The following is a 23525-nucleotide window of genomic DNA, read 5'->3' on the forward strand; positions in this document are numbered from 1 at the left end:
CACATTCATTCGGAGGCTTCTCTGGTTTGAGGAGTGTGATTATGATGGACTCTGTCATTGTCAAAGTCAGCCGTCCTAACTGAAAAGCCTCTTCATAGACAGCCTATGGAATAGGTGTCAGCTCCTCAGCATACATCTTATAAAATTCAACAGGTAGGCCGCCACTTCCTGTATTTCAACTGTTTTATAACCTGTTTAATCTCTGCAGTGGATAGGGTTTGGCAGAGGATTCTGCCTGATCCAGCCATGTCAAAATCAGTCTATTTAGGTAAGCCTCAACATCTGCAGAGGTCGCCAGAGATTGTGAGTGTACAACCGCTGGTGAAAAGTAACGAATTCCTTCAGTATATCCACCGGGTCATACACTGATTGCTCATCAGATGTATCCACACCATGAAGGTGCTTAGCAGCCCATTTAGGTTTAAGCACTACTGCTCGAGTATGCCCTGACCTTACCCCCTCCCCATACTTTCTAGCCTGGGAGTGTTTGCTCAGAAACTTCACTTCCCTGTCAGCCTCATCTTGGAATTCCAGTAGGAGGGACTTCATGGGATCTGATAGGCTATCATTCCTCGTTTCCTGATGTCCAAGCTCCAAGGCACAAAGATCACGCTCTAACTTGGCGAGTTTACCTCTTATAGACTTAAGGATACTATACCCTTTAGCTATATATTCACCATGTATGAAAACCTTTCAGGCCTCCCAGAAAGTGGCCACCAAATCTACAGAACCCTTATTGAGCCTAACATAATCTGCAATGGCGGCTACAGTTGCTTCCTGAAATACAGTATTGAGCAAGTTTTTGTGCTAGAGTCGCCACAGTGGTGTGCGTGTCCATTTATTGGGCAAAGTTATGTTCAATACCACCGGGGAATGGTCAGACAGAGTTCTTGGTAAATGCTGGATGCTCTTCGTACAACCCACCATATACCACAATCTCACCCAGAAGTCCAGTCAAGAGGGTGTGTTGTGAACAGATGAGGGGAAGGTGTATATTAATGTGCCACACCATGTAGCGATCTCCAAAGGTTGATCAGGTCAACTGCACCATGGCATCCAGGAAAGCTGCGCGAGCCTTGGTGAGACATCTCTTATGGAGATGCGAACAGTCTAGTGCAATGTCTAGGACAAGGTTATGGTCCACCCCCCAAATAATTGTATGAGGGTCAACGTCTAGGCAGTGCTTGATCACGGATTGGAAAAAACAGGGCTATCCACGGGCCATATGTGTTTACTAATGTAACATGTGTATGAACAATGAGGGTCAATGAGCGTTGTGAGGTGCTGTAAAGGTACTTGTTTCCTAACAATGATAGCAACCCCTCTAGAGTAGGTGGAGTAAGAGACAAAGTACTGGTATGGGCCCCTTGTAGTAAATAGCGTTGATTCCCCTCCAGGCAATAAATGCGTCTCCTGCAAAAAGATAATATCTACCTTACGGTGGGTGAAATAAGCACTAGCCTGTTGGCATTTCTGATGATTGTGAAGACTTCGGACATTCCAAGTTACACAGGTTAATGAAATGAATGTCAACAATGATCATGAGTGTGCACCATTAAGTGTAAATAGTTCCAGACTGATAGGATAGTGTGTGTGATCATCCAATCCCATGCCACAGTGCTGTGTAGGTGTGCTATATGTCGAACAACCTCTTCACCACCCACCCAACCCTCCCACACCAGTACCAAAACTCCTAGTGATATCCCCAAACATGGTAAACAGTCAGATCGGACAGAAAAGGACAAAAGATAACAAGAATCATATACCTTAGTGTAGAACAAGGCCTAAATCTGGGGGCCGCTTGAGCACTGGTAAGGAAACAACCATCAGCCACATAGTTGCGTAAGCACATAGTATTATTAGTAGTACTCAGTGGAAATACACATACATTAGACAGGACAAGCTCGGTCAGTAAGGCATTTTAGCTATATCCAACAACTCTAGTATAACATCTGGCATATTAGCAAATCCATACTATAATTAGATAGCATGCAGGTGAGTAGCTATCCAGGCACAAGCAACACATAAGGGAACATATGACTAACCTAGTCAATCATCCCACCCCATCAAGGGGTGAATTACCATCCGTGTTGTCATGAGATGGGGATGTTCCCTGTGATGGAGGGTGTTCTGTAGGAAGGCCAGTACTACTGCAGACTCAGTAAAAATATTCGGCCTTCCCCTCCAGGAAAAGTACTATTTGGCCAAGTAGAGCATTGAATAATTGATGCCACGCTCCTGCAATTTCTTTTTAACTAGGAAAAACGTTCTAGGGGCATCCTGCACAGTTTGCGTGAAATCAGGGGAAAATGTAAGGCGCATTCCCTCATTCATGGACGGCAAACTTCCCATGCATCATATGTGCCTGCTCAGTTGCAAAGGACTGGGAAAAGCAATCTGCGCCAAAGTGAGGAGTAGTTTTTACATAGTCTTCTGTGCGCCTTATCGCTGTGGATTCAGGGATGCAGAGGATACGCACAATATTTCTCCTAGACCTAGCTTCGATGTTTTCATTTTTTAGCACTTTGTGCAGCACCACTTTCACCTCCTCTAACGTTTTGGCCTGCTGCGACTGCACATCCACAACCTTTCGAGATACGCTGCTCTGCATCAGCCTGTCTTGTGTGTTGCTTATCCATATGATATTTCATGTCATCCATGCGTCTGGTGAGTTAGTCTAGTTTATAGGCAATGGTAGTGAGACTTGTTTTCATTTCCAGCAGAAGCGATTTAATGTCATTGGCAGGGTGGGGGGGGGGGGGGGTCATTCCCCACCTCTCACTCACCAGGAAGCAAATGATCGTTGGATGCCGTAAGCAGTCACTACTGCCTCCGAGCTTCTACGGTGAGGTGCTGTTGTTTAGCATGTATGCAGAGCGTCGCACAGCCAGCATCATCAGGTCCAGGGAGTGGGGGTAGGCTGAAGTCCCCCCCTCCGCCCCCTCAGGTATGGAACAGTACTGAGCGACAGAATCACCACACTTACTTGGCTGGGGAGGAGAGGAAGAAGAACAGCATTCAGGATCCCTCCATGGAGGGTGCTCCTCACTCCGACGTCGGTAGGGCCTGTATTGAACTGGCTGCAAAACTTAGTGGGTATAGGCCGCGGCTAGGCCTCAGTCCCACATGGACGTGGACAGCCACAAGCTGCCCCACCCAATCCAGCATCCCCAACTGCCCCTGACAACGACCTACCCAACGGCCTCCGCCTAGATTAGAACAATGCAGCACTACCCCCGCAGTCAAGGGCATAGGCAGGCGTCACACCACGGAAGCCGGGTATCACAGGAGGTGACCCGGCGATGCAAGTTTCTTCCTCCGGCGCACGCTCGTCAGGCGCAGTGGTAAGTCCTGGTTGCATCCGCCAATTGCTGGGTAGCTGGTGGACAATTCATGTCCCCAGGGCACAATTCCTAAATTAAGAAGTGGGGGGACTAACCTAGTTAGGCAGTATGCAAGTGACATCACGGCGTGACATCACAGCGCGTGACATCACGGCTCATGACATCACACATGGCATCACAGGAAGTGGCATCATAGAAAGTGGCATCCCAAGCCACGACTTTACAGGAAATGGGATCACAAAAAATGACATCAGGTCTAAGCCCTCACATATATGTTTAGCAGGTCTATAAGGCGTACGTTTGAGTGCATTGCGAGGATAATAGCACAGTGAGCTATGGAAGATGATATGTGAATTCTACACCTTGCAATCACTCATTTTTATGTAACACATCCTGTACATTCATTTACAAACATATATAATTTATTGTACATATGCACGTGTTGATGTAAAGCACTCTGACACCCTGAACAGGGACTCAACAAAGTGAGAAGCTGCCTCTCTTAAGTATGTCTGAAGTGCTAACAAGGTGTGAGCCTTTGTTTCCCCTCAACTTCATTTGCATCAGGTGTGAGGCTCCTGACTACTCCCAGTGAAGAGAGTCGAACAAAAGGAGTCCTGATGACCCCTCAAATTTGGCCTTTGTTCTGGGCCCAGCAGAAGTCTAAAATAAGAAAACCCGTCCTCGCGTGCACGTTATTGCTTGTTGCAGATGGAAAGCAGACAACGTGCAGGCGCTGCTGAAAGTGTCCCGGTGTTTGGAAATTACACCGGGACGAGTTCAGAACATTATTTAGTGGGCCCCACATTCTTGGCACGGTGGACGGCGTTCACCCTGCGAAAATAGTGGGTGGACACCGTCCACCCACGTGTACCCCCGACAAGTGCCCTGCATGTCCCAATGCCGACAGATAATGAGCCGCAGAGCGGGATTCACTGCAGATTACTCACTCTGGCCGGCTGAGCTGAATTAAAGCGCCCCCATCTCAGAGCAGTGCCAAGCCATGCCCTCCAGATATGAACTTTTAGGTTATATTTCAATTCTCAAGATTGTAGTACAGCAGTGTCCTCTACAATTAAATTAGAAAACTCAGGGTGCTAATGAAGAATCTGGCAAAGAAAATGCAGATTCCCTTTCAGACTTGTACCTTGTACCATGGAAAAGCAACATTAATAGTATACTTCCGGTGCTGACATCTGGTGCCCCTACTGCAGATTCCCTTAGGAGTTTTATGCTATTTTTCTTATGACATTCTTTTTTTTTTTTAACTAACCTGGTGCGGCCAATAACTTTCTTTTTTTCTCAACTGTAGCACTGTTTAGATAAGGTGCTGAGTGTGTATCACCTGCCTTTCTCTGTGTAAAGTCTTACTGCTTGAGCCAAGCTACCAAGGGTACGCCAGGAAATCCTTACATAAACTAGTGATATTTTTTAGGCATAAGATTGTGTGAACCTTGTGGAAACTAAATTGCAGTTTACATGAACACTGCGGCTTTTATGCTCTTTTTATTTCACAACAGATTTTATTGTTGACAGGTAAAATGAGCCCGGGAAGGTCCAGGGCAATACATCATATACAAAATAAGGCATTGGAAAAGATGTCAACTTTTTAAATAGGTTCGTTGAGAAAGTGAGGATACATAGGACTGAATCAAATGGAAAAAACCTCCAAAAAACCACATTATAAACAAAGAACAGCGGTGTCACAACGTACATGTAAGGAATATAGGATAATTACTCCAATTGCGATAAATCAGTATAAGTACAATGGATCACAGTGCGCATACCTAAATGCGGATCATCAAGGCAGATCATCGATACAGAATGCTGAGGGGATAGGTTCGGGATATAGACCATGATAGTCAGCCCATCGCTTACATATTTTCGGATGTTTCTGAGGGGTTTTATGCTCTTTAGCTGTACTTTATTTTCACTTTTTTGTAACCATATTTTATTGGCTTTTAAACAATATCAACATACATGCTCATTCGGAGGCTTGTATCTAGCGTCCAGTGTACATGACATGCCATTTACATTCTCTGGTGCATTTTCTTCAACATTCCCTTTGAAATAAAACTACACCCTCGACCCCTTGAGTTGCGTTTAGGTAAACAGGTGAGTGTGTCTATGTGCTACCGGGTTCTCGTGTGTCAGTCTCTCAGATTCCGTGCATTACAGTGCTATACCTTCTGATGTCGTTAGGCTGAATTTCCCTCCTGTCTATCCTCTCGTTCTGCCTCTGCCACCCTCAGAGTGCTCGCTCCACTATAGTTGTCCTGCTCATTCGTCACCAACTTACTCACTAGGGTTTTCCAGGCTCTAGCCCTCTCCATTTTGTCTATTCCCCGGCTGGCCTCTCTGAGTAACAATCTGCCTTCCGCTCCTGCCCACCTCTCAAGCTCTTTTTTCCATGTGGTAATCTGCGGCCCTCCAGGCGCTTTCCAATTCCTGGCTATCTCCCTCTTGGCCAGGACATAGGCAAGGTCCTGAAACTTTCCTTGCTTTATTTTCACTTTTAACACAAATTCATGTTTAAGAGTCTATTAGCTCAGCTTCAGTTATTTATTTAAAAGAATAACAAATATCTTGCATTTGTTTTAAAGGTCTCATGTTGTGACTCTAAAAAAGGACCTCTTAGTGAGTCAGAAGGGTATTACATTTTAAATATACAGTATTGTTATGCAGAACTGTTTCTTAAAGTCCAGAGGTGTGTCATAATTGCTAAATAGCTCACTTTTCTTCCCAAATAATGTAGTCAACCATGGTACATAATTTGACCTTCCACATGCGTGCAATTTATGTGACCATCCCTATAGATTTGCAATCTGTTCTGTTACCGGCAGTGGCGTAGCTAGGGAGGGGCGGTGTGGGCGGTCCGCCCCAGGCAGCACTCTTTTGGGGGCGGACAAAGGCATTCAGATAAGGCTCGGCTTGCTTTCGTGGACGTTAGGGGACGGGCAGGGAAGGAATAGGACTCGGGCAATGTCCTCTTCTTTTCTGTGCTTGCGGGGGGACAGCTGCCAGCACAGATTCCCCCTATTTCTGTCTTGCTCCTCACTTACTGAAAACCGTAACTTGAAGAAACGGTTCACAACCTCTCTTTCCTTCTTTCATTTAGTTGCTTCCCTGTGAAATGGATCCAAAAAAGAAAAACACTCTTGCGGGAAATGCCCTTTTTCTGACATTTTTCTATTCCAAAGTGCAGCAGGATGGAGAGAAATAGAAGGCTTTAAATCTGAAAAATAAATACATAACTAAATAAAGCAAGACAGAGTGGTTGCAAAGTGGCCAGATTGGTTTTATTCACATCCAAACACATCAGCCTCACTTTACAGACTTTGCAGTGAAGCGCTACTTTTGTTTTCTCGTCTTTCTTTGAACAGCATTGTTGTCCCCAGGTGGGGAAGTGCACCATTCCTGGAGGTACTGCAATACCTGGTTGATGGGTGGATTGGAAAACAAAATGCGTACCATGGCCCTGTTTATGGATGTGGTCTTTTAAACCATACTGCTTACGTTTATTAAGGATATAAGCAATGGACATTGAAACGGTTCCCTTCAGGGCCCTGTAGTCATGTCCTTAACTTTTCAGGTAAAACCACTTGCTGATTTCTGAATAGTGAGTGAGAGATCGTTAAGGTAATCATGTTGTTTCTGCTTTTCACATGCTTTACTTAATCTTGCATTCCCTATGAGTGTTTGCTTTTACTTTTTTTTTAGGCAGCATATTACTCTTATCAAGTGCATAATTTGAATTGAGCCACATCCAAGTGTTTATAGCGGGCACAATTAGGTTGTAGCTGAAGGCAGTGAGAGTTTCTCTCAGTGGGGCAGTATGGTGTTCAGTGGGGGAGAGGATGTGGCACTATGGCCAGAGCTGTCGATTTTGGAACTGGGGAACTGGGTTCAGCCTTCATGACCAGTCCACCAGACCACTCTACTGAGGGAGCATATTCCCATGCTAGACCTTACAAGGCCCCACTGGACCTTAGAAGGCTTTATGTCTTAGCACAAGCAGGTGTACCCTAGTGGTGTCAATTGTGAGTTAACCTTGAAGGCCTGTCCACCACAATCCATACTGAAGTTTATCTCCAGTCTTGTGGGCAGGCCTACGAAGCAGCACACCCTAGAGCAACAGTGATCCAGTCACTGGGACACATGAACCTTGAGCAGCTTAGGGCGGTGCGAACGGTGTGACTGCACTGGGTACCTATTTCGGGTGGGTGCGTAGTGTTTGCAAGTATATTATGGTTTTAAAAAAACTTGCTGCCTTCTTCCTGGCCTCCAGCAATTTTCAGAAACAATAAAAATGTCATGATAACTTTGGTGATTTATGTTCTTCCTAGAGAGAGATCTGAGTTTTGTCTAGTGGAAGGGTTGACTTCTGGAAAGGTAGCACAGAGGGTTAATGTGCCTGCTGCAAAGAACATGTACCATGCAGATCACAAAGTGCACTGCTTTAATGGGGGGACCATGATGAATGGTCATTTAATGTCAGCTGTAGATGATGGATCCCTGAACAGTGTCATGTATGTACATGTTTGCATTGTGCTGAGGGGATTACCAGGTAATTGTTCACGCAGCTCTCTAATGGATGTCACATGCGGTTTTTCTGAGTCCCCAGATAGATCATGCAGTCTGTGTGCCAGTCACTGCCAGTCACCGGTGTATTCAACTGTGTAGCCTTGGACAGTATCATGTATGTGAATGTAACTTGCATGATCGACGTAACTATTAGCGGCGATACTACGTGTCTCTCGGTCCTCTTTCAAGTGCTTGCCGTCCTTTTAACCCAGCAACCCCCCCACCCCCAGGGGCGGCAATCTGAGGGAACAGCCCCGGGAGCCACAAGCTCTAGCTACGCCTCTGGTTACCGGGCACCGGGCGTCTTCGCGGTGGGCGAGCAGGGTGGGGCCAGTTTCATTGCCAGGGGGAGGGGTGGTTTTGTTACTGAGTATAGAGGCTGGCATTTGGGTGGTAGCTGACTCCTGAAGGGTCACCATGAGCAGTGCTGACCTTCAGGGCTTTTGGAAGGACATGGGGTGGGGGGAGTGATGCGGGGGGGGTGGATGAGGTATCTGCAGTGTATATCTTTATAATGTGATGTTTGCAATACATTTCAGTTTAGTATATTAAATAGTAGCATTTAAATGAGTGGCAATTGTTTGAAGTGACAGATTCTATTCACACTTCAAAATATTCATGCCCCTCACCCCCACCACCACCACCCTGACGACGAAGTTGTAGTGAAAAAAAAGAGAAAGGTCAGCCGTCTTTTGTCTCTATACGTGGCCTAGCGTGTCACCACGGGTACAGTGACATCGCTTTTGTTTTAGTGCAGCGCGACCCCAAACTGATCTATTCCAAGGTGCTCTTGTCACAATGAAGGTAAAGGATGCACTGTGAAAAACTTAATTGCATTGGATCACACAATGTGGTCTAGTGGAAGCCAGGATTGATGCAAGGTTTCTTAGTTTCACATGGTTCAATTCAGACGCTACTTGTTTATCTCATGGTCTCTCCCATTTGAGATCAAAGCCTCATGCTTTGCGTTTAATTCTTTGAGGTGCTAAATCAGTGCACTGTGTTAATACATCCAGGCAATGTATGTTTCATATGGATTAGTAGTGGCAGTGTTTGGGGAGGGTGACGTTTTTACGCAGCAGCTAAAATAGAAAACAGAGCACTCACCCACCATTGGTCAGTGCATTGAGACCATTTGCTCCATGTAGCTAAAAGTCTTTATTAAATGTCATCCATTCTTGAATTCATCCACCCACTCCTCACCGTCCAACTATTCACTCACTGAGCCATGCAGCTCTGTCACCAGTCTTCATCTATATATTCCATGATTGGACAACACCATATTTGTAAGTAATTTCATAAATTTCTTGAAGGCGAATCCCTCCAACCCACCTTAGCCGTGGTGAGGCTTGCCCACTCCGTACATGCAATATGGGGCATAGGCACTGAAAGTGGAGGTGCGGGGGGAGGGGTGCTGTAGCACTCCCAAAATAACCGTGCTGGAGTACTAAAGGAGAATGAGCATTAAAGATACCTTTAAAGTTTGTTTCTATCTTGTCACATTTGCTGTGCGTTTAAAGACAGAGGTCAGATGTCAAGCAATGTCTTCTGACAAACTGCTGCCTATATTTTGAACATGGAGGGTGGTGTTGACTTTTCTTTCTTTGACTGCAAAGTGAGAGGATTTTGTAAAGTGAAACTTTGTGATAATGTTGCTTGTGTGAAAGAAAAGGCTGTAGAATGGCCTTTTTTTCTAACACACAGCAAAATTTAATTCCTATAAATAAACAGTACAAATATTTCAAAACATATCAGCAGTCAAGAAGGCACAAATGAAACACTTTTTTGGTAACTGAAGTTTGATGGAAACAAGATTTTAGTAGGATCAAAATAAATCAAGACACTTTACTTGGTGTTGCGCAAATGATAAATGATTACGTCAAAATATCTTTATTCGCTCGTTAGATAAAAATCATAAAAGCGCACAATACAATTCATCACAAAAATTTGATAAAACACATAATGGAACTTTAAAACATTGATACATGTTCAAATAAAAACATGTTCAAATAAAAAACAAAGCTCCATACAGTAAGGGATGCTGCAATAGAGTGTATTAGCTTAGCAATGAGCTACCACCACTGCATTTATTCCTCCATTGATTTCCTATTTCTTACAGACATTTTAGGGAAACAACAAACACTGTAACAGACATCAGGATTAACTAACATCTGGAGATATGTTAAGGCATCCCTACATTTCTTTAAGGCAAGTCGTTTCAGAATATGCTTAAGACAGTATTGAAAAAAACAACGATAACATTTGCAGAAACACATAAAATGCAAAAAGGAATGCTCAGCCGACCAGTCACAAGGACATGCCGGGATACTACTGTCTCAAGCCTTTGCTCCATCAAAAAAGCACATAAGATGACACCTAGTGCCTGCCCTAAATCTAAATAGAAGAGAACTCTCCCAACATCAGAGTTCCAGAGTTAAATAAAATGCTAGCTCTACAATTGCTCATGAAATAAATTAGTTATGAGCAGAGTGTTTATGAAAAACCTTATCCATTCTTTGGGAGGGACTGAACTCTTCATGGCGGGACTTCAGCAGCCTCTTATCAAATTTGCTTATAGTGGCCAGGGCGGTAAACATTTCGGAGGGATCCATATCAGCAAAAGACTTGCTAACATATTTCATCCAGGGGATTGAGAGATCCTTGTCTAAACTAAGGGAGTCTAAAATACATTTCTGTTAAAACTTGCTTCAGTATTAGACCAAACGCTCACCCCAAGCAGGAACGGGCCACATTAACTCTACCTGAAGCATATTCCAGAACAAATTCAGAATGTAAAATAAAATGGGAGCTAGTTGGCGGGAGATTCATAACCAGCCTACAAATCCTGTTTTCTTCCACCTGAATGGGGGAAACATTATGGTACCCCGATACCCATGCGTCATATGTAGCTGTGGGATTGCACTGCAGGTTGTAGATCTTGATATAAGGGGAAATAAGACCTTCCCTCAGAATGAGATAGAATAGAGACAAAGCTTCCCTACCTAGTTTTGTGCTTGCTGCATTAACCTGGGGTTGCCAAGAATTGAAAGAATCAAAGGTAACACCTTTGTAACTGAAATTCTGCGCAGAGCTCAGAGAATTGTTTTGCAGCCCACAGGCGATTATGTGTTATTTCCCATAGCTAGTTACCATATATAAACTTCCCATTAATGAGAAAAATTACTCTACCAGAATATGTAAGGTGCTAGATGTCCTACCCATTAAAACAACATTGTTGGCGTATAATAACGAAGAGACGAATAAGTTGCCAATTTTTGGTATGGCTCTGGTTGAAGTAGACAAGAGGGTACTTAATTCATTAATATAGATGATGAAAAGAGAGGTGCCAAGATGCACCACTTAGGCACCCCAATAGCTTGAGGAAAAACATTGGAGATTTCTCCTGCTCAGCCATATTGCACCCCGGCTTCTAAATTCTCATGTAATGAGTACAAAAAATGTACCAGGGAAACTTCCACCCCCAAATCTGCCAAATCATCCATAAATTGGCCCTAATCACGCAATCGAATGCAGAAGATAAATCCATAAAGGCGGGTACAGCGGGCAGCGCCTGGAGATGGGATATTTACACACAATCGAGTGCAGGTTCAGGCACTGCTTCACTGTACTTAGCCCTAGGAGAAAGCGGCGCTGATATGGGGACAAGATGTTGTTGTCACCAGCCCAAATCTGCAGACGACTAAAAATTACCCTCCCTAGGATCTTCACTGTACTATCAATGAAGGATATCGGGCTGTAATATTTGCGGGACCCTCTGTCCCCTTTTTTGAAAATTGGAAATATCATTGAAAGGGCCCAGGAATTCCGGACCCTGCTACACAAACAATTATTAAACAAATTAGTGAGTGACATCTAAATTACACTTGAGTAAGTCTATGGGGATCCCGTCTTACCTCAGGCTTTATCGCTTGAGCTCTGTCTGATGGCTTTTACCACTTTCTGAGGGGAGGGGGGGGAATTATCCAAGTGCGCAAGTAATCTGTCATTACACAGCTTGTCCTAGGGCAGCTGGTAAATAGAGGTGAAATGCTTAACCCACGCTGATCCAGATATGTTCCAGACTAGGAGTTGGTTGGGAGGAGCATCCTGTTGGCAAATCCTGTTGACAATATACCAGAATACTTTACTGTTGTTCTGGGCAGCTGTTAATTCCAACTTTTCCGAATCTCTTTCATTGAGAGAGTTCTTCATGTTTTTAACAGACCATTTGTAGTCACTCCTGGCCTCCCGAACATCCCTTGGGCACCCAGACAGAGCCTTCTTCAGATGGCGGTTAGCTACTGAACAGTTTGCCTGAAACCAGGGTGAGTAGTCTACGGAAGGACAATGGATTTTCAGCAAGTGATTCTTATTGCAGGAGCATAGGAGTTGGTAACAAGTAGATAAAACTTCCCCCAAAATCCTCTGTTAAGCACCCCATAAACAACAACAGATGGGTTTCAAGACGAAGATCAAGTGTAAAGCTAGGATCTTTCAAAAACCAAACCAATTAGAGCCCATCTCTTGAATGCTGATTAATTTCGGTACATACTGTGGGCGGTTTGTCCCTGTCCAAGGGAAAGACCCCTTCCATCGACAGTGCATTGTGATCCCTCCATTGGGTGTCAATGATGGAACTGTTATAGCACCACTGCAGAAAGTGCTTGGGAGAAAATATATAAAAGACACCTGCCCCCTATAGGTGGATTTACTTGGCCCTTCGACTTGAAAGATGTTAATTACATCTACAAGATCACGTGAGACTACAGATTATTTTAGCCCTCTCCCTCTTATATCCAGAAATGCTGCTTCTGCTACTGAATCTGTGAAACCCAACTCTTTGGACAGGTCCCCAAGTTTGGTATTAGCATCACCACACAGTAGAAATTAGGGTTGAAGTGTGGTATCGTACACAATAAGTTTCAAGCTCATTATAAAACAAAACAGCTCCTCTTATAAAAGCTCAAAGAATTGGTGAAGTTGTTATTTTAAAAATGTACTAAATAAAAATAACCCTGACTATCCTTGATAAGCAGAGCTTGGTATGCAGGGCTACCTTAGTCAATAATTGATACTTCTAGCTAAATTCTTATTTTCAGTGTGGTTAATTAGAAGACGCTTAATATCACGATAAGGTATATTTCTGTACTATTTCCTTTTAAACATAGTGATGAATTTGCTGTTCTGGCCCAAGTGTATGCTTACATGCCTTTTTATCCACACTTTTAATGTTGTATCTTTTATTGTATTTATTGTTTTAAAGTATTGTGATGTATGAACTTTTATGGCTGACAGCCGAAATAACGTTTTCTGACTGACTGACTGACTGATACTTCTACTCTAAGATTTAATTTTACCCATATTGAGAGGTCATCCCTAGCTCAACCTTGTGTAGATGTTATAGCAGGACAAGAGTAACAGGAAAATCCCCTGCGTGAAATCGATGTAATAACCCAGGTTTCCTGCATAACAACAATATCAAATTTATCAATAAAATCTGGGAAATCTGGGTTTAGGATCTTATCATTTAACCCTGCCACCTTCCAGCTCGCAAGTGAGAAAGAATAACTAGACCTTGCCAGGCTTCCATTAAACCCCTTCTCTGTGATTACAGTCAGTTAGAAATTGGGGTCTGTAGTTGGCAGAGGTAGATAACTTTGTCCAAATAGGGACCCATGCTTCTAGTGAGGGTAAGGGAGATACACACTTTAGGTAACCCCTGTTCACCACCTGGGTAGCTTGACAGACTTATCCCAAAGGCAATCTGTAAAGTATTTGTACTCAAAACACACAGTAATACAGTGATAACACCACAAATGGACACTACACCAGTTTAGAAAATAAAGTATCTTTATCTAAATTCAAGAAGACCAAAACACCAGAAATCCAACATACATGTAATAAGAATATGACTTTAAAATGGTTTCAAACAACTTGGCCCATAGAAAATGATGGATGCGTGATTTCTCACAAAGTAGATGCATCAAAATTCACACGGCCAAACAGCCGCAGAGATGGGAAGCATCAAGAAATAAATAGATGTGTCAGTTCCTGAGACCATGGGGAGGCGATGCAACAGTTCTGCTGAACACAGGAGAAGTGATGCGTTGAATTCCGTCTGTAGGGGGAATTCATGCGTCAACACTAAAACAGTTCTTGTCCGCGGGTGATGCGTTGGGAAAACTTGCTGCACAGGTACGATGCATGGAAATCTAGGATGTGTCTGTGATCGATGCGGTGGCGCCGAGCGGCACTGCATCGGTTCTTGCAGCGGCAACAGGCGCTGCGTCGGTTTCGGCAGCAGTGCTGCGATGCATGGAGATTCTATTCGGACAGTGGCCCTGAGTCTGAAAAACAGCCACAAGAAGAGCGATGCGTTGATTTTCTTAGTTATTCAGGTTTCTTCCAGCTCCCAGCTGCAAGCGCAACCTCCAGAACTGGAACAGGCACCTCTTGGCAGGTCATAACTCCCAGCAGCAGAGTTCAGGGGAGCTGGGGTGAAGTCTTTGTGTCCTTGAGACCTCAGAACAAGAGTCCAGCACACACAGGCCCTTGGAGATCTTCTTCAAGCAGGTTCGAAGTAAAGTTCCAGTCTTTGTCCTTTCCTTGGCCGAAACAGCAGGCCAACCCCACACAGCACACAGCAAAGGGGCAGTACTCCTCCTCACAGCTCTTCAGCTCTTTTCCTTGGCAAAGTTTTCTCTGAGCCCAGAAGTAATCTAAAGTTCAGGGGTTTCAGGTGTAATACTTATACCCCAAAATGTCTTTGTTCTCTTTGTGCAAGGGTCTCTGAGCCCAGTCCACACCAGTTCTGTCCTCACTGGTGCAGTATGACCACAGATGGCAGAGACAGCATTGTGCAAGGGAGACAGGCCCAATTCAGGTGCAAAGAAATCTCCTCCGCCTGACGCCACTCACCTGGTTTCACGCCGCCGCCGCCTCCTGCCTCCTGCCTGTCGCTTCCTGCCGCTGCTGCCCCTCCTCGCCCGCTGACCTCCGACGCTGCCCCGGTGACTTCTGCTCCGTTTTTCCCGCCGTTTCCGCCACCGCTGACCCGCTCTCCTCCTTCCTGCTCCCGCCTGCAGTCCCGCCTCCCCCCACTGCCCATTGGACAACCCGCTCCCGCCTCCCAGCTGACCCTCCCTCCCGGCTCCTTATTTAAAGGGACAGTAGCGAGCTGGTCAGTGTGACCCCTGTGCCCCCACAGCCGGTCGCTCCTCTTCACTGCTCTGCCTACCTGTCGCTGCCTGGCACCTGCCCACCCTGTAACCTCCGCCTGACGCCACTCACCTGGTTTCACGCCGCCGCCGCCTCCTGCCTGTCGCTTCCTGCCGCTGCTGCCCCTCCTCGCCCGCTGACCTCCGACGCTGCCCCGGTGACTTCTGCTCCGTTTTTCCCGCCGTTTCCGCCACCGCTGACCCGCTCTCCTCCTTCCTGCTCCCGCCTGCAGTCCCGCCTCCCCCCACTGCCCATTGGACAACCCGCTCCCGCCTCCCAGCTGACCCTCCCTCCCGGCTCCTTATTTAAAGGGACAGTAGCGGGCTGGTCAGTGTGACCCCTGTGCCCCCACAGCCGGTCGCTCCTCTTCACTGCTCTGCCTACCTGTCGCTGCCTGGCACCTGCCCACCCTGTAACCTCCGCCTGACGCCACTCACCTGGTTTCACGCCGCCGCCGCCTCCTGCCTCCTGCCTCCTGCCTCCTGCCTCCTGCCTGTCGCTTCCTGCCACTGCTGCCCCTCCTCGCCCGCTGACCTCCGACGCTGCCCCGGTGACTTCTGCTCCGTTTTTCCCGCCGTTTCCGCCACCGCTGACCCGCTCTCCTCCTTCCTGCTCCCGCCTGCAGTCCCGCCTCCCCCCACTGCCCATTGGACAACCCGCTCCCGCCTCCCAGCTGACCCTCCCTCCCGGCTCCTTATTTATGACGCCCCCTGAGCGACCGCGCAGCGGACGCGCGCAGTGGGAGCGCCGACTGAGCGCCGAAGGTGCGCCAAAGGTAAGCCCGTCTGCGCCCGTCCACGCCTGGACCGCGCCCAGCGCCAGACCCCCTGGCCCCCGCGCCCGCCAGCCCCCCCGCAGGACCTACGACTTCGCTACGCTCATCGCACTCAAAACCGCCCGAGCCCCCGGGTGCTACCGAGCGTCCCCGCTACACACCCATGGACCCTTCGTCTGCCGATCCTGCAACTTCTCCTGCCTCCAAACAAGCACCACGCCCACCAAGACGGACAACAGCAACCACCTCAAGTGCATCCTGATCAACACCCGCTCCGTCCACAGACACGCCGTGGAACTCTGGAACCTCCTCGACACCGCATCTCCAGACGTCGCCTTCCTCACGGAAACCTGGATGAACGCCTCCTCAGCCCCCGATATCGCCATAGCCATCCCGGACGGCTACAAGATCATCAGGAGGGATCGCGTCAACCAGACCGGAGGAGGGATCGCCATCGTACACAAAGACACCATTCGCATCTCGACTGACTCCACCGACGCATTCAACACCGCCGAATACCTGCACTTCCAGATCCACACCGACCCCAAGACTACCCTCAGAGGCACCCTCATCTACAGACCCCCGGGACCACGCGCACAGTTCTGCGAAGACATCACGGACTTCATCAGCCCTCACGCCCTCCCCTCCGCCGACTACATCCTCCTCGGGGACCTCAACTTCCACCTGGAGAACAACAACGACCGCAACACGACCACCCTGCTGGACAACCTCGCCAACCTCGGACTCCAGCAACTGGTCAACACCCCCACCCACTACGCCGGCCACACGCTCGACCCCCTCTTCTCATCCAGCAAGCACGTCACCTTCAGCCACTGCACCGGACTCCACTGGACTGACCACAGCTGCGTCCACTTCAGCTTCAAGAAGAACACGGTCCACCACCACCCGAAGCAGGTTCCCCACAGAAACTGGAGCAAGATCACCGTCGACCAGCTCACCACCTCCCTCAGCCAGAACCCACCGGTCAGGACAACGGACCCTAACACAGCAGCCCTCGACCTCACGCAATGGCTGACCTCCTGTGCCAACGACCTCGCCCCACTGAAGAACCCACTCACCAGGCCCAGAAGCAAGAAGGCCCCCTGGTTCACCGACGAACTCAAGGACTCCAAGAAGGCCTGCCGCACCCTCGAGAAGGCCTGGCGCCTCGACAAGACCACCGACAACATGACCGCCCTCAAACTCGCCACCCGCAGACATCATCAGCTCATCCGCACCACCAAGAAGAAATCTTTGAAGGAACGACTGGACAAGAACGCCCATGACAGCAAGGAGCTCTTCAACATCGTTAAGGAGTTCTCCAACCCCAGCACCGGCAACAACGACATCACTCCCTCGCAGGACCTCTGCGACTCCCTCGCCTCGCACTTCCACCGCAAGATCGCCGACATCCACAACAGTTTCGGCGCTCCACCCCCGCACCCATCGACCGAACCTACACACCCCGCCGCTATCCTCCAGACATGGACCAAAGTGACCCCCGAAGACACGACACGCATGATGAACACCATCCACTCCGGATCTCCGACCGACCCATGCCCCCACCATGTCTTCAACAAGGCCGCCTCTACCATCGCACCTCACCTCCGAGACATCATCAACGCCTCCTTCGACACAGCCACCTTCCCGGAGAGCTGGAAGCACGCCGAGCTCAGCGCACTACTGAAAAAACCAACAGCGGACCCGACCGACCTCAAGAACTTCCGCCCAATCTCGCTCCTTCCATTCCCTGCCAAAGTCATCGAGAAGGTCGTCAACAAGCAGCTGGCCGCCTTCCTCGAGACGAACGGATCCCTCGACCCATCGCAATCCGGATTCAGAGCCAACCACAGCACCGAGACCGCCCTCATCGCAGCCACCGACGACATCCGAGCCCTGCTCGACAAAGGTGAAACAGCGGCACTCATCCTCCTTGACCTCTCCGCAGCATTTGACACTGTCTGCCACCGCACCCTAGTCCAACGCCTCAACGACACCGGCATCCATGGGATTGCTCTGGAATGGATCATCTCATTCCTCTCCGGCAGAACACAGAGAGTACGCCTCCCTCCGTTCCGCTCTGAGGCCACCGAAGTCATCTGCGGCGTCCCGCAAGGATCGTCGCTCAGCCCCACTCTCTTCAACATCTACATGAAACCCCTCGCTGCCATCGCACGCCAACACAACCTCAACATCATTTCCTACGCCGATGACACCCAGCTGATTCTCTCCCTCACCAGAGACCCCGACACCGCCAAAGCCGACCTACACGAAGGGATGAAAGATGTCGCCGAATGGATGAACATCAGCCGCCTGAAGTTGAACACGGACAAGACAGAAGTCCTCATCCTGGGACCGTCGCCCTCCGCATGGGACGACTCCTGGTGGCCCCCGGCCCTGGGCACCGCACCCAAGCCAACGGACCACGCACGCAACCTGGGCGTCATCCTGGACTCCTCCCTATCGATGACCAGACAAGTCAACGCTGTCTCCTCATCTTGCTTCCACAATCTCCGCATGCTCCGCAAGATCTTCAGATGGATCCCGACCGAGACCAGGAAGACTGTCACCCAGGCCCTCGTCACCAGCAGACTAGACTACGGAAACACCCTCTACGCCGGTACAACAGCCAAGCTTCTGAAAAGACTTCAGCGTATCCAGAACGCCTCCGCCCGTCTCATCCTGGACGCCCCCCGACGCAGCCACATCTCGAGCCACCTGAGAGACCTGCACTGGCTCCCTGTCAACAAGAGGATCACGTTCAGACTCCTCACCCACGCACACAAATCCCTCCACGACCTGGACCCAAGGTACCTCAACGACCGCCTGACCTTCTACACGCCCACCCGACAGCTACGATCCGCAAACCTCGCCCTCGCCGTCGTCCCTCGCATCCAGAGAGCCACCGCCGGAGGAAGATCCGTCTCCTACCTAGCGGCCAAGACATGGAACTCCCTGCCCGTCCACCTGCGGCTGACCCAGGACCACTTCGCCTTCAGGAAACAGCTCAAGACCTGGCTGTTCGAGCAGTAGCAGACCCCCTCCCCCAAGCGCCTTGAGACCCTTCCGGGTGAGTAGTGCGCGATATAAATTCCATGATTGATTGATTGATTGATTGGCTCCCACTATAAATTCAGCCAAGGTCTATTCAGCTCAGCTCTGAGTCAACCCCCACAGTGGCTGTCTACAGGGAATGAACATCCCCAGCCCCTGTCACTCCAAAACCAGTCAGTACACAAACAGGCAGAGGCACACAGAATGTTAAACAAGAAAATGCCTACTTTCTAAAAGTGGAATTTCCAAACACACAATTTAAAAACCATCTTTGCTAAAAGATGTGTTATTAAATTTGGAATTCAGAGAGCCTAAACTTTATTTCTCTATCTTGTACCAATGGTAAGTTATGCTTGTAATATGTTACAAAGTATTTCCCGTTCTATCCTATAGGGCAGATAGCCTTTCCATAGAGAAAAACGAAATTGGCAGTATTTCACTATCAGGACTTGTCACACACACCAGTACATGTCCTACATTTCCCATACACTGCACCATGCCCAGGGGGGTACCTTGGGCCTACCATAGGAGTGCCTTACATGTAAGAAAAGGGAAGAATTGGGCCTGGCAAGTGGGTGCACTTACCAGGTCGATATGGCAGGTAACAAACTGCGCACAGACACTGTAGTGGCAGGTCTGAGATACCTTTTCAGGGCTACTCATGTGGGTGACACAATCAGTGCTGCAGGCCCGCTAGTAGCATTTGATTTACAGGCCCTGCCACACTTCAGTGCCCTTTACTAGGGACTTACCAGTAAGTCAATTATGCAAATCAGTGAGAACCAATTGTAATAACAATTTAAACAGGGAGCACTTGCACTTGGCACTAATCAGCAGTGGCAAAGTGCTTAAGTATTTAAGCCAGCAAAAACAAAATCCAGCAGAGCATAAAAAAACAGGAGGTAGAGACAAAAAGTCAGGGAAAACCACGCCAAAGATGCCAAGTCTAACACAGCCCCTATAGGTACATCCATAATCAGGCTTCTGTAGGGAGGTTGTGGCAGTCAATCGACTTCTAATAAAATATCAAACTGATTCTCTAAAGGAACATTAAAGCAAACATTAGGGGGAATAGAGGAAATGGCAGAGGTACTGGGCAGTACAGAGACTTGTGTTGCCTCCAAGGGACCCTCCGGCACATGGCCAGAGACGGAGATTTCTGGAAAGGTGTTCATAAAATGTGTGGTTTGTAGAAAAATCCAGGAAGGACAGGGACTATAGAGCTCGCAGGGATGGATCTACCCGTGTTCCCACCCAGTACAGCCCGAGCCACAGGCGGGGATCTAATATTAATGATAACACAGTCCCTTTTTAGAAGTAATCAGGCCAGGATCAATCCAGCCGATCCTTCTGGCGAACAGGATTTTATCAGACAGAGCAAAGGGAAAGTCCTTGTGACTACTAACCAATCCAGTACCTTGTTTCGCAGCTCTCTAAATAACTCCACACAATGTTTCCATAAGGAGGATACAGTGGCCAAAACCACAACATAGGGACACACAGCTGGGGGTAGTTTTATAGTAGTCTGATTAGGAAGCAAATCGGAATTAACTACTTTAACTGCGGAATCCACCGTCATAGGGATGGTCACTCTCTCTCTCTCTCTCTCCCTTATCCCTCTCCCTCTCTCTCTCTCTCGTTCCCTCTCCCTCTCTTCTATAACGGCCCCCTGTGCACAACACAGGCTTACAGTAAGATATTGAAATATTTACAAACGTTTCTAACTACCCATCTAGGTATCTAGTTAACCCATGAAAATAGTACTGCCCATCAGAGCCCCTTTACCAATGCTGCCAACCTTTCATTGCATGCAGATTACCTCACTTGCTTCATGACTGTGGAGCGTTTTTGAGCTTAGCACCTTCGTCATTCAATTTAATCATATGCTGAGGTGTAAGTGGTGCTGTCCAACATTCACAGAGCTATTTTTGGAGGTAGAATTATATGTTATTGGCTTTCAGGCTTAGTCACTTGATACACATTATGATCTCAGCCAATTCACTCTCTCTGTGCTTATACTCTCCCCGTCATACCTTGTGTTAGTATTTTTAGTATTACTGAAATACAAATCCACTTGAGTTCTGTAGAGATGAGCTTTGTGCAGTGAGCACAAGAGGTGAAGACAACAGTCAGCCCTTCAGCTGGTGAACACCCAAAGTCTGGCTGTATATTGGGGCCTCAGTAATGTTTCATACGCCAACTCCATCTGCGCGATCAGCAGACGCTTGTAGCAGGAACCGTGCGAGGCGTTAGATTAACCAATTTTGCTTACAAAGGGTTCAGCATGCACTGAAAAAAGCCAATTTTTCTGGCTTTTTTCAGATATGTGACACCATCACTTGGTTATACCTGAAAGCTGCTGCCATATCCCCTAATGGAAGTACCTTTTCTGGGTGGCTGTGGCCCAGAGCCCCAGAATTCCTCACTTGGACAGTACCTAATGTATAACAAAAAAGAAATAACAAAAACGATAAGTTCATTGGTGTTGCAGGGTCACCCCCTAAATTGTTGCCTTTACTCTCCATTTTTTGCTGAATTTGTTAATGTTGGCCTCAGGACTCTGTGCACTTTACCACTGCTAACCAGTGCCAAAGCGCTTGCGCTCTCTCCTTTAAACATGATGACATTGACTTATACCCAAATGACATATTTATTTGACTTATAAGTCCCTTGTACAGTGGTATACCATATACCCAGGGCCTGTAAATTAAATGCTATCAGTGGGTCTGCAGCATCTACTGTGCCACCCACTTAAGCAGCACTTTAAAACATGCCTTGGCCTGCCATTGCAGCCTGAATGCAGTTTTGAATTCCTTGTCGACGTGGCATTCAAACCCACTTGCCAAGTCCTAAACTCCCCTTTTATTACCTATAAGTCACCCCCATGGTAGGCCCGAAGCAGCCCATAGGGCAGGGTGCTGTTTAATTAAAAGGTCGGCCATGTACTTTTAACTTGTACATGTCTCTCCCATCTTGTCCCATGTATGGAACCAGGGTATAAAAAGGGGACCTCGGACACCAGTTCTTCGGTGCACTTCTGGAGCTGTGGATACTCTGCCCGGAAGAAGGACTGCTGTGCTGCTGGAAGGACTGCCACACTGCTGGATTGATGCTCTACAAGACTGCTGACCTGCTGGATTGCTGCCCTGTTTGTCCTCCTACTCTGCAACATTCTGCCTGGGGACAAGGACTGGATGTGCAACTGTCCCGAGACCTCCAGAGTGACTCACAAGGGCTAATTTGCGGGGCTCCTGTTCAGAGCAACAGCAACACAAAATGCTTCCTCCATCTTGACAAGCGCCTTCTTCCACTACGTTCTTTTCCGCAGCAGCAGATCCATTCCAGTGGTTCTTCGCCAAAAGAGTATCCTACCTCGTGGAATTATCTTTCAGCTACAGCCCTCTGCCTTGTCCCGCTGGAGATTTTCGACTTCCATTTCAATGTCTTAGTCTGATCGTAGAAATCTTCACCTAGGCTTAGACCCAAGGCTATCCAGCAATGACGTCCCTCTTTAGACACCTCCTGCAGCCTTGCCCCACCGAACAATACCTTCTCAGCAAAAAAAACATAAAGACTTTTTTTAAGTCCAAAGGTAAGCACTGACTGGGCCCAATGCACTTCTTGTATCCGAACTGTGCTCCATTACGGTCGGACATATTTTTCGACTTTGACCCAATCTCATGCAACTAGATGTCCACGGTTGGCGCTTTGATCTTTTAGGCACTAGTTTTTACTAAAAGCTTTTAAAATTCATAACTTTGGTACTACTGATTGTTTTTTGTTGTTTTGGTGTTGAATAGTTTATTATAATTTGATCGATTTTTCTAAAATTCTTTGGGCTTTTTCTTTTGTTGTATTTTCACTTTATTATTTTGTGTGTATTGTATAAATACTTTACACATTGCCTCTAGGTTAAGCCTGACTACGTTTTGTGCTAAGCTATCCAAGGTAAAGCGCAGGTTAATTTTGTGACTTATGTGTGGTTCGCCCTGGTTCACCCTTCAATAGACTGCAGCCGTTGCTTGACATGGGCTCACACCCCAGTCAACCAGCAACCCAATTTCTAACAGTTTGTCTAAGGATTTTCTTAGGAGTCTGCTCTCCATGCAGCTGAATGCTGGGGCTTTCGATTCTCAAGACTTGATTCCATCTCTTCCATACTACACTTCTGTATTCTTTCATTCCAAGTTTCTCCCTTTGTCCCACTTTTCCTATCTTCCTCCTTTCCCCCCAAAAACATAAGTGCCAGTTCCCAAAACATGAGCACCGGTGCCCACCACCTGCAACCACTGTCACTCAGGGCCGGACTGGCCGTAGCGGGCACCGGGCAATTCCCCGGTGCGCTGCAGAGGTGGGGGCCGGTTTTGGGCCCCTGTGGGCCGTTTTTGTTACAGGGCCGTTTTTGCAGCATAGCTGCAAAATCGGCCCTGTAACAAAATCGGCCGAAAACCGGCCCAGGCAAGAGCTCGGCGGCACCCCCAACCCCCGCGGGAGGGGGGGGGGGCCAAGCACTTTGCCAGGGCCGGTTTTGGTTCCCAGTCCGGCCCTGC

At 47.7% G+C, this 23525-nt stretch overlaps 1 protein-coding gene across 1 annotated transcript in view; it reads left to right on the forward strand.

Annotated features, from left to right (window-relative positions):
* HCN4 (hyperpolarization activated cyclic nucleotide gated potassium channel 4) overlaps positions 1-23525 on the forward strand; it is an 820325-nt gene that overhangs the window by 399021 nt on the left and 397779 nt on the right. The window lies entirely within an intron of this gene.

The sequence above is a fragment of the Triturus cristatus genome, chromosome 3_1 (genome assembly GCF_964204655.1).
Source record: "Triturus cristatus chromosome 3_1, aTriCri1.1, whole genome shotgun sequence".
Lineage (NCBI taxonomy): Eukaryota > Metazoa > Chordata > Amphibia > Caudata > Salamandridae > Triturus > Triturus cristatus.